Below are 12035 nucleotides of genomic sequence, written 5' to 3' on the forward strand. Positions count from 1 at the left end.
GTCTGTCTGTTTTCCAGAGACTGCAGGTGGTTCCAGGTGTCTCCACCCTCCCAGGGCAGGTGAGACTGCCGCCCAAGGGGCTGCTGGGTGCGCTGCTGCAAGAGGCTCACAGGCTGCCTCTCTGAGCACTGGGGAACAGTCAGGGCCCACCAGGACCAGGGACTCCCTGACAGTCCCCACCCAGGATGCAGTTGGAAGAGATGTCTCTGGCTACTGAGAGCTGACATTATAGCTTTTAGGCCTGTGTTATTAGAATTTAGACAATGAGACTGCATCACATGTAATGAGTGATTTTTTTTTCCCTCTGTCTTCTAATTAGGACTCTTGGGCATTTATTCATCATTTTTGAGTAATTGAAGGACTACTAACCTAAGGAAAAAAGAAACCCTGAAGAAACAAGGGCTAACAAATTGATTACAGTGGACCAGTCTTGGGACTTCAAATTCCTACCCATGTCAATAAAAGTGTCTATCATGGCAGGGATTTGACCTGGCCATAAATCAAATCTGTCCTCCAATGAGAGTTAGTGTTTCTCTTTCATCACAGGGTGGAAAGTGACCCAGGGGCTGAATGCCTTTTGCACCACCTGCCCCAGAATAGCTCAGCATAGGGAAGTGACCAGTAGGAAGCAAGACCACACAGGCAAACTTGCCACACCATTGTCTGCCCAGTGGGCTAGATGCCGACGGGAGTTGCTCCTTCCCTAATTAGCAGCCCCAAGTTATGGATTTGCAAAGAGTTGAACATGACTCCAGGTTAGATTCCAGGTTCCCAAGGATGAACATACATGTTGCCTTTTTTCTTTCTCCGGAAGCAGTGTTGTTGATACATAAAGAACACATAGACAGTGAAACTGGAATTTAGCCACTATGTCATCTTGCAGACATTTGCTGAACCCTCTTCTGTTCCAAGTACCATGTGAGACCCTGTCTCAGGATAAGGCAAATATGTGAGTTTAGGAGTTTTTGAGGTACTGAGTGACCAGTACAATTAATGAAAAACTGATACATTTACAGGTATGTGCTCACAGACAGGCTTAGCATTCAACAAGAGGATATTTATAATAAGAGTGGTGAGGACATCAGGGAAGGATAACATAGATTTTCTCACATATTGTCAAGAACCTTGTCTATAATTTTATTTTAAACTCTCTGAGACCTGGGAAACAGGAAGGAATTTGGCCTTTACAAGAAAGGTACCTAATTAAATACAGTCTGTGTGAGCAGATGCTATATATTTTTATGTTTTCCTTGATGTCTCTATATGTGTGAGCTTGGGAAAGTCTTCTCATCTCTCTGGGCCTCAGTTTCCTGTGTGAAATGAGAGGGTAGAGTTGCTCATATATAATGTTCCTTCTGGTTCTGATAGTCTATGATCTGGCCTTTCCTGTAAACCTTAGTTGACTCAGAAACATACTGTAAAGTTAATGTATCTTCTAGTGATCTTGCAACGAGAATAGCAGAATGATTTGATTTCACTTTGCAAACCTTTGAGTCATTGTTACACTGAACAGACGATGACCCAGGGGACATAATCATAAAGCCACATAATCCGTGTCTCCTGTTCTCCTTTAAATGTATCCTGTGAGACCACTTCTTCCCTGTCTGTGGATGAAATTTAGGGCAAATCTTATGACTTTTATGGCTTCTTTCAGGGACCAAAACAGTCTCTAGTCAGTAATTAATATGTCCAGGTCAGTGTGATAATCAAACTTTAATCTTCACTCAAAGATGTAACTTCTCAGCTGTGCTTCAGGCCAGTTGCCTGCAGCAGTAAAGGGGGGCATGGTTGGCTTCTCTCCACCTCCCTCCCAAACCTATGTTTTGGCCCCTTCCATATCTAGCTAATAATGATTCAAATCCTTCCTGATCAGAGTGAGGGAAGGAGGAGGGACAAGAGGTAGGAGAGTTTTCACTCGACCAATCCTGCTGCGAGCTGGCATCAGGCTCGCCGGTTCTGGCAGGCGTTTCAAGCTGATTCTTCGTCCTGTGGGCTCTTACATGGGGCCTTTGGTGATCCGACCATCTCTCACCTCCATGTTCATTGACATGGAGAAAGGTAACTCTGGCTGATCACTTACAATTCTTTCCACAGCCTCAAGGCATCTGAGGGTAGATCTCTAGCTTCTTTCTTCTGAGACCCCCTTGTGCCTCCAGACAGTCCTGTGGAAAGGATCTAAGATAATCTCACTCCAGATCTTTCTTCTGATGGCCTGCATCCGGTCCCTGAGAAATACACATCCTTTGCTCAAACAAACTCTGGGCATGCAGGTTGATCTCTGCCCCTCTCCTTTGTTCTGCCATCAGAGAAGCCAGACTTTTTAGTTTCTCATGGGAATCAAACAATAACCCATTGGGTCTCTTGAGCTCCAAGGACAGATATCAAGCTATTCACATGGCGACACTGAATGAAGCCCTTGGGAACATATGAGACCATTCTGTCCACAATTCTTCTTCTATTCAACCTGTTTTTCAGCCTCTACAATTTCTCTTGTAGGCTGCATGTGGGTGATCATCTTCAGGTGTAAAACTGGCTTTCAACCACCTCTTTTCGCAAGATCTGCTCACTTCACTCTGGTCTGGGTGTCTACGGTCTTGCAGCTTCAGCCGAAACTGAAACTAAAATAATTTCATTTTAACATCCTGTCCCAGGAGCCTCTCTTCAGCTTTCCTTAAGTGATCATTGAGGAAACCCTTGCCCTGGTTTCCACCTTATTCTCTCCTCTTCCAAGCTCACTATGCTGAATAGAAGTTCCTGTCTTTTTCCTGGAAGTAGCGTAGCTGCCTAACTTCTTCCCTTGACTGAGGCAGGCATTTTTACCTGGAAGCTGGTTTCCTTCCTAGTTGGCTTGGCTTGGCTTTGGAAGTAATGACTCCAGTTGTCTTAGTGAGCCCTTCCCTAGCCCATAGCTGCTTTGAAAAAATGAATTGCTCCAGATCAACCGACCTTGTGGAAATTTCTCCTCATGCCGTGGGTATCACAGAACCAAGTGCTGTGTGTGTCATGTATCCGGGGGCCTCAGGGAGGGTGGAGGAAGCAGCCGTGGTACAGTGAGCTCTGAGCAGCCCCCTGGCACACATATTTCCTACCTCTCTGCCAAGGGGCCTAAGATGACACCATTAAAGAGTTTACCTTTAGATTAAGACATTGCCTCTTTTGAAGTGCCTTGTTAAAGCTCCCTTAAAGGATAACATGTCAAACTATTATTACTTTAGATGAGGAATTAGTTTTTCACTCGCTTTCCCACCATTGTGGCAAGAAAGGCAGGTGTATTTATGAGGGAAGGGTTGGAGGGCTTTGTTGGCTTTAGGCTTTGTATCCATCCATAGGACCATGTGGTTTCTAAACAAGATCATATGGTCTTGAGTTTATTTGAACCAGGTCCTGCTCTGTCCCAAGGTTGTTCAGTCAAAGCTGAAGTGTCCCATGCTGAGTGGCACACAGAGAGTTTGTCAGCATTCATTAGGGCATTTCCAGAAGTTAATCAGATAGTAAGAAAATGCAAAACCATGACACATAAGGAACTATCAAAGAAACCATGATGTTTGTGGCAAGAAAAAAATGGATAATTTGGGGAAGACATGATTTTCTGTTCCAAAATATGACAGCTGGTCATGTGGATTTGTTCTCTGTGGTCCTGAAGATGGATTTAATTAAACCTGAGGTCTTGCCACTAAAACTCTGGTCAGGAATATTGTCCTCACCTGAGAAAGGAAATGCTCAGTGGCCCTTATCCACTCCTTCACAACAGATCCCAGGTGTTCTGAAGACACATTAAAGTTTGAGAAGCATGGGTTTAAGGAATACTCTTCCAGGTAGAGGACTCGGCCTCTGAACAACCAGAAGACCACCCCACAGGAGTCAGGTGGGGTTGACACTGTAAAGAACTTTGAAAAGTCATAGCTGTTCAGAGTAGAAGGGGTTGCTTGGATGGAATGATCTCCGCATTATTGGTGACAAGTACAGGTGTCCACTTATCAGGGCCATTGGGGTGAACTCTGGCAACCCAGAGGAGTAAGAGCAAGATGTCCTCTGTGGTCTCTTCCAAGCTAAGAGTCATGGCTGGAGGTGGCAGAGGTCAGCCCTGGACACCCGGAGGTCAGCCCTGGACAGCCAGAGGACAGGGGCCCCAGGAACCCTCAGGAGGGGACCCCCAGAGGTGAAGATGAGGATACCAAGACAGAAGGGCTCATATAAGAGCAGGGAGAGCTTCTTCCAAATCTCTTCCCCAGACCTTTGAAATATAAACTCTCTTGCCAAATGATCTTTCTTCTTTGTCCAGGGAAAACCTACTCAGCTGCCTGAATTCAGTCTGAAAGGTAGGGACCTTGGCTTGGAACGTCAGTCATTTTCCTCCAAATCTCTTAACCAGCAGCCAAACATTCATCTTTTAGGAAGAACAGTTCTCTGGGTGCTTTAGGAGAATGGAAGCAGAAACATGGATTTGATAACATTTGTGGTTCTGTCAGAAGTCATGAGATCATTACAGCGGAAATTTTACCTTACCTTTGAATGTTGAAAAAAAAAGTTCGCGATTATAAGTAAGCTTTCACCACGGCTTCTCAACTTTAATTATGCCCAGGAACGACCTGGGCATCTTGATAAAATGCAGATTCTGACTCAGTAGGGCTAGGAAGGGGCCTGAGAATCTGCATTTCTAAAAGGCTCCCAGGCGATGTCCATGCTGCTGCTGGTTGAGGACCACATTTTGAATGAGAAAGGATGTGCTGATGGAGTCCTGCTCACATAGGGAATTTTATTTCAGGTTTTCAATAAAATAATTCTATCTGGGCTAGGACAATGCTGCCCCTGTACTAGTGCTGCCACTGAAGATGACCAAGTGCCCCGTGGGTTGGAAAAGAACAGAGGGGCTTGAGAGGGCACAGACAATGTGCAGATCCAGGTCAGAAAGAGGTCTGCAGCACTGGGAAGAGGGTGAAAGAAAGGAAAGAATGATGACGGGCAAAGGTCCCAGTGTGGCCTGGTCACCACGGGCAGGAGGGTCTCTGTTGCCCTTTAAGCATCCCCAAATCCCTAGAAGACATCCACCTGTTCTCCCACACCCTTGTTTACCCCGCTCAGTGGATTTAATTCCGCCTTATACTGCTAGAATCTGGTCCAGCTCTCATCTCCCAGCTAGACAGCCTTGAAGGCAGGGCCATGCCGTCCTCAGCAGAGCCTGAGATGTAACAAGTCCACATAAATATTTGTTGACTCGAACTCTATGCAATACAACAGAACAAACTGTCTGCTCACCAAGCGTAGGGGAGATTTCTTTGGAAACCACAAATGTGGTAGCTGAACTCTTCTGCAAGATCTAATTTAGCAATTGGTTTCCTGCCTTTTGAAGGTTTGACCTGATGGGAACAAATTGTTTACTTTTTGTTGAGTAGCTTTTTTGATACTCAGATGGTGGGGGTGGGAGATGAGAAAAGACATTTATTCTTGAGACTTGATGTTTTCTTCCTTGGCTGCTGGTCTTGGAGCCAATCACCAGGAAACTATTGGAGTAATAGACACAGTGTGTTCTGTTATGGTTGAACCTTCATATCCATTCATCTAGAAATTAAATCTGCTTCCCTGTTGAACTACAGATTTGTCTAATGTAATAGTTCTACAGAGAATGACTATCCAGAGAATATCTCTTTTTCCAAAAGATTGTTCATTTCAAAAAGGAAATAGAGCTTTTAATGGCATAAGTTCCATTATATAGAAACGCTCCCATGGTCAGTCGGCAAACATTTTCTTAGCTCCCTCTACTTGTGATGCCTTCAGAGCTGAGGCCACTCATTCAGAGAAGACGGCACAGAAAGGCGGCAAAGGGGTCACGTGGAGTGGGTAGGGAAACTGAGCCCAGATCTTCTTCTCTCTGGCTCTTTGCTTTTCCTCCCAAGCCTGTCTGTCAGTAGGACCCCATTACCCACACTTGCTGGGTGGGGTGTGTCCTGTTTCTCAGCTCGAAGGCTGACTGCACAAAATAGATGTTCACAAGTGGCTTGTGGTACCCTGTGCCACTTCTTGCAGCAAAGATGTAACAGAACACAACAAACATCAATGCCACTTAGCAAAATCTGGGTAGAAACTGCGCTCCAAATAGATCAATTATCTTTTCTCCACTGGGTTTCCTATCTTGGCCCCAAGGAGTGTTTCGTCCTTATCCTTGGTCCTTGCTACACCATTGCTGGATGACTTCCAGCAGACCCTATCATTCTAGACACCAGGAGGACTTTCTCATCCCTACAAAATCCACACAAATTGGCCCATTCCACCGACATTAGGCATAGTTTGACCTGGTATTTTTAAATATTATATGAAATGATGCAGGAAAAAAAAAAAAGAAATGAAGGAAGGCATGTGCAGGCCAGTGGTTGGAATATTGTAGAGCTGTGCTCATTCTGTCATAGCCACGGGCCATGTGAACAAAATGAGCTGTCTGCTTCTCAAGCCGTGCATTGGAAAGGGGGCCATTTGGAAAGAGAACAAAGCATAAGTGTCAAGCTCAGTTCTTAACAATCTTTGCAGAAAGTTTTGATAGAAAGGTGAAAAGAAAAATGGCCACAAGTTCCACAGCAAATACAAAGGCCTTCATGTATTTCCAGACAGATAGGTCCAGGAGAAGCCCAGACGGAGCTCTTACCAAATGGAATCGGGAGCGTTTGCCAGTGTAGAATTCCTGATCTTAGTTCTGCCTGTGTGCCAATATGAGTTCATTTAGGAAAAGCCATTTATTATATTTTCAATGATATCACTCATTAAAGTGTAATATCTATACATATTTTAAAACATTGAGCTAAAAGGGAAAAATGTAACCTCTAAGGGAAATACTAGGTTTTGTAGAATTTGAAGTAGATTTTTACAGTTTTCACTAATTTATTCCTCCTTTGCACTGTACGGTTTAGGTTCTTTTTTGAATCCTGTGGATATTTTTTGAAAATTTATTTTTAGCTTTATTTTTTTAGAAGCATACTCTTTTTTTCTTTTTGCCCTTTTTTTTATTTTTTCTTTCTTTCTTTTTTTAATGGAGGTACTGGGAATTGAACCCAGGACCTTGTGCATGCTAAGCACACACTCTACCACTGAGCTATATATATACCCTCCCCCTTGAGTTCTGTGGACACTGAGGAAGCACAAGTATTCAATAGTTATTGACTAAATGAATGAATGAATAATATTCCAATTAACTTGTTGGAACCTCCCAAGGAACTTTAAATATGGGGTCAATAGTATAATATTGAATCATGTTGACCAATTTGACAATATTTTAATAGAAAGTATATATATATTAAAATGAAACAAAAAGAAATTAAGGTAATGCTCCTCTTGTGTAAGATCATAAATAAAATCATTCTGTGGATTAAAGATGCCAACATTCAAGGCTTGAGGAGCAGAATGATGATGATGGTAAATCCCTAGTAGACTTTCTACTGTTTGGGAGAGCTCCTTCTAGGAGGGAGTGTGGAGAAGAAAAAGACCCTGTCAAAAAAGAGGCCATATGGACTCCTTCTTCCTATAAGGCTGGTCTCAGGGATTCTCTAAAAGACACCTCCACCCCTGCCCCATGCCTCTCTTCAAATAAAGAAACCTACTGGAAACCCTCCCCTCTGTTCCATGAGGTTAACTGTCATTTATGTGACCCCCCCACCCATCAGTCCCCCATGAGCCACTCTCCAACTGATCCGATGATGCTGCAGGCACTGGGCTTAGCTGCAGAAGGCCTTTTGTATCTCTGGCAGGCCTTTCCAAAGAGGCTCCTGCCCATGGGGGAAGAGGAGATACAGGGAATGGGCAAGGTCTCTAAGGGATCTAAAGAGATGGTGACCATCCAAACACAGAAAGCACAAGGACTGATGGAGACAAAGAACTGAGGATATGAGATGTGGCCATTCCCAAATCTCCAAGGTGCACACAGTAGCTGTAACTGGAGACTCTCTCCTTCGGGCTGTTCCCCTTGAACTGATACCCTGAGCCTCTGTGGTGGGTCCTAAGGTAATATCTGCAGGTTATCCACACCAGTATCTACTGACCATGCATCAGAATTAGGGTTAAAATGGCAAATCATGCCAAGAGGAATTGAAGCAACTTTGGAAACCAGTAGGCTTCTAAGATAAACTCCACGAACTCTCTCTTATTAATGGGTAGTTTATGGGTCTCAGACATAAGTAGTAAATTCCTTGATTTTGAAAAAAAAATCCCATAAACTTCCTGAGAGAGAATTAGATATTCTATAGCAGATACATCCTAGCTGCTACTGAATTAATAATTACAACTTCCAACCTGGAATATGCAAAGTCAAGAGGAATGAAACAAATCCTTTTTTCCTACCTGTATTAGCTATCTATTGCTGTGTGACAAATTACCCAAAACTTAGTGGTTTAAACATTTATTTCTCACAGTTTCTGGGAGTCAGGAGCTCAGGTGCAGCTTAACTGGATCCCCTGGTTCTGGGTCACTCACAAGCCCACAGCGTCTCAGAGGTCAATTAGGGAAGGATCCACTTCCTAGCTCATTCATGTGGATGTTGGCAGGATTCCGTTTCCCCGAGCCTTTGATTCCTTGCCACATAGGCCTCTCCACGGAGCCTCTCACAACGTGGCAGCCTGCTTCACCCATGTGAGGGATACTGGAAAGTACTGTGAACCTTCCTCAGAGTCAGGATGTCCATTTAGAACCAAAACCTGTGTGGCGTTCTCTATTCCAGGGACTCAACATTTTCCTGATTAAGCATCACTTTTACTTTGCCCAGAGTTCTATGAAAGACCAAAAAGTGCGGGGGCTGTTGAGGGAATAGAGCTTGACTGCGGCCGGTCCCCCACTCTCGCCCTCCTCCACCTCTTGGGAATTCCCATAAGCCTTGGGGTAGAGACTTGGCAAAGCTGCAAGACCATAGAGAGGCTGGTTATGGAAACTCCTCTCCTCTGGAGACTGAAAGGGCATTCATTATTTCAAACGGCTGACGTTGGGCAAAATTGCCTTTGGGCAAGTTTCTACAAGAGGAAATCTTAAATCTTAAAGAACAAAGTCTCAGGCAAACGAGAAACACTGGAAAGGGCTAAAGAAGTTTCAGGTGTCAGGCATTAAAATTATGGTTGGTTTCTGTCCATCTCATTAGGGGAGAAAAAATATAAATGTACTTAAATGGACCTGAGGGGAGTCATAAGGTTGATTCTGAGGGCTGAGTGATCTGAACTTAGAGACAAGCTTGAAGAAAAAATCTATACTGGCCAGAGACCAAGTTAATGGAAAATTTAATTGAAGCGAATGAAAGGCTAAGCCTCATAGGTGGTGTGGCCCGGTGCCCTTTGAACCAGGAAGGCTGGGACAAGAGGCCACAGAGGGCTGTAAGGGAAAACGTGATGAGCTTATCTGAGCGAGAACAAGGGGCGGGACCCAGCCCCGGAGTAAAGGAAATCTGCAAACCTCCACAAGAGCCTCAGTGAAAGGCAGCAGGAGGGCAGAGAGGAAATCGACTGGTTTCTGCCACCAAGAAGTCCCTCAGAGGTCCTCCCTACCTCCCACAGCACTGAGCACCAGCGGCGCTGGAGAGGGGTGTGCGGGACGCTGCCTGGTGGCAGAGACACGGCAACCCAAGGTAGGAAGCTGAGCCCCACCGTCCTGGGCTCTGAGCAGGGGAGGGGCAGCTCTACCAGGACCCGCTGTTGTTTCCTGGCCCTTCTCCCTCCTGGCCCTCTTTCTCTTTCTGCTTCTTTCCTTGCAGGTTTCTTTCTCTGCATCCTGGAGTTTACTGGCTGTGATCCTTAGGTGGTGGTGCCTGGTTAAGCATAGGGGGATAGTTATTCCACGGTTATTTAAGTGGTGGTATTATCGGACCCACAGTATTACTTTCTTTCCTAATCTGGGTTTCAAGGCCAAGGATCTGTGGTGCTACCGTCTCTTTAAGCAGCAGAGCCAAAGTGCTCCCACATGGAGCCCTCTGGACACTGGTCCAGTGGTCTGACCTTCTTGAGGGCCTGGGCAGAGTTGTGTGGCCTGCTGGGCTGGGCAGGCCTGCTGGTAGTCAGTTCCAAGAGAGGCAATGGCTCCCAGCCTGGGGCAAGGTAGCAGAGATGATTGTAGAAAGGATTCACTCTGAGCAGTGGCTCCATCATTTGCAAAGTTATGACTGATGTGGAGAAATAAGGTGGGGAGTGGAGGGTGAGAGTGTGTGTGTGTGTGTGTGTGTGTGTGTGTGTGTGTGTGTGTTTGCGTGTGTGAGAGGGAGAGAGAGGAAGAGAGAGAGAGGAGGAAGGGAATAGAGAGAGAGAGAGAACTGTTTAGTGCTGGGAAGAATAGTGTCTGAGACTCTGGGATGTAGGGTTATTATTGCATGCATAGATATTATTTGAGAATAAGCTTGCAGATGGTGTTGTTACTGCTTCTCAGGGTTTCATCTGGTTAGAGAATCCAAGTAAAGTGCCATTAAAATTATTTAAATAGATTAAATACTCCAAATTCACTTAACTGTGGGCAGTTGGGTCTTGGGCCCTACACATAAAAAGGGACCAGCAGCCCCTGAACTCACCCTCACTCAGCAGTGTCTGGAGTCTCATCCATGTGGCCACTCTTTCTTCCCCAGGCCACTGTCACTGCTTTGAGACTTTCTCTTTCTCTCTCTGGTTCTTGGCTTTCTCCTTCCTGTCCCTCTGCCTCTTCCTGCTTCTCTTTGGAGGTTCTCCGCATTCCAGGTGCTCAGCTGACCCTCCAGAACTGCAGCAGGTTGGGCCGTCCTGGGAGCCGAGGACGCAGGGGCATCCCCCAGGCCTCTGAGGGTGCAGGAGGGGTCCACACTCCTGAATCACACCCTGGAGCTCTGTTCCCCAGACAGGGAGGCTGAGACATGGTTCAGATTCAGAAGCAAAGAAGTATCCTTTGAGGCTTGAGTGGGTTTGAACTGTTCTAGAGTGTTCTTTGGCCTCACAGGCAGGTTTTATACATAGCAGCTGGAGGAAACTGTAGTCCACAAACAGATCAGCCATGGTGAAGAAGGCACATCAGCCTCTCCTGAAAGTTCCCGAGACATTAAACCCTGAAAATTGTGGCAGGCTTCTTAGAATATGCCTTTTTATTTAAGCATGCTCTTGTGATTGGACGAGAGCAGTTTATTCCTTTTTCTGGATGAAAGACTTAATGATTTACGAGTGGCATCCTCAGTGTCTTTGACAGAGGCGGGGAGTTACAGAAGAGAAGCACATGAAGTGCCTCTTGTTTACCCTGCTTTGCCAAGCTGGTGTCCACAGCGGTGAAACGGCCTTAAATAGAATCTGGGTTGGAGCCACCTGTTCAACGAGAGGTGCCAGGGTGACAAAAGAGCTCATTTCAAATGAGAAGGGATTTTCTAAAACTCCAGGAGAAAAGGACCCAGGAACGTCATAATCTGTCAGCCCTGTGGTTTGCCGCGAGTCTGTGCGCGGGGCTTAGATCCGTGCAGGGCACTCACGCTGGACGATCCCAGGTCTGCTGGCCCCATCTGGTGTTCACTCACCAGTCAGCCACAGAACACTTGAAAAGTGTAGTTACCTCTCTACAAGGATAGATTTGATCCTTCTTTTTACCAACTTTAAATAGTGGTTTTAGGTAACAAACAATTCACGAGACACATTTTATTAAAGTTCTTAAGCTGCTAGAAGTTCTGCATACCTATAGTTCATCTTAACCTGCATGTTGGATGACTTAACGGTTTTAATTATAAAGGGTATGTATCCAGCAGTCATCTTTTTAACTGAAGTAAGAGGAATTGGGGTTAGATGTAAGGAAGAAGTTTCAGGCAGTGAGGTTTGTGGCACAACGACCTAACTGTGAGGAAGCTGTAAAATCTCTTTGGGGAAACTTTAAAATAAGAGGCTCAGTTATTTTTTTAAACATTTTTTAAAATTGAATTATAGTCATTTTACATTGTTGTGTCAATTTCCAGTGTACAGTGAGAGGCTCAGTTATTTACTTTCTTTTCCTCTCGAGACACCACCCTGCCTGAAAAGAAGAGTTGGGGTCAGCTCAAGGCACCTTCACAGTTTTTGCTATATTTAAGTAAAACCTATAGA

General features: G+C 45.1%; 1 protein-coding gene across 6 annotated transcripts in view; it reads left to right on the plus strand.

Annotated features, from left to right (window-relative positions):
* The window catches only part of SCML4 (Scm polycomb group protein like 4), a 127633-nt gene that overhangs the window by 88847 nt on the left and 26751 nt on the right, over nt 1-12035 (plus strand). Inside the window, exon 1 of one of the 6 annotated variants that reach the window (XM_010965384.3) lies at nt 6-9589. The exons of the other annotated variants lie outside the window; for them this stretch is intronic. The gene's annotated coding sequence lies outside the window, so the exon portion shown is untranslated. Of the gene's footprint in view, nt 1-5; nt 9590-12035 lie in introns of those variants that run through there. 6 annotated transcript variants of the gene reach the window in all.

This window comes from Camelus bactrianus, chromosome 8 (assembly GCF_048773025.1).
Source record: "Camelus bactrianus isolate YW-2024 breed Bactrian camel chromosome 8, ASM4877302v1, whole genome shotgun sequence".
Taxonomy (NCBI): Eukaryota; Metazoa; Chordata; class Mammalia; order Artiodactyla; family Camelidae; genus Camelus; species Camelus bactrianus.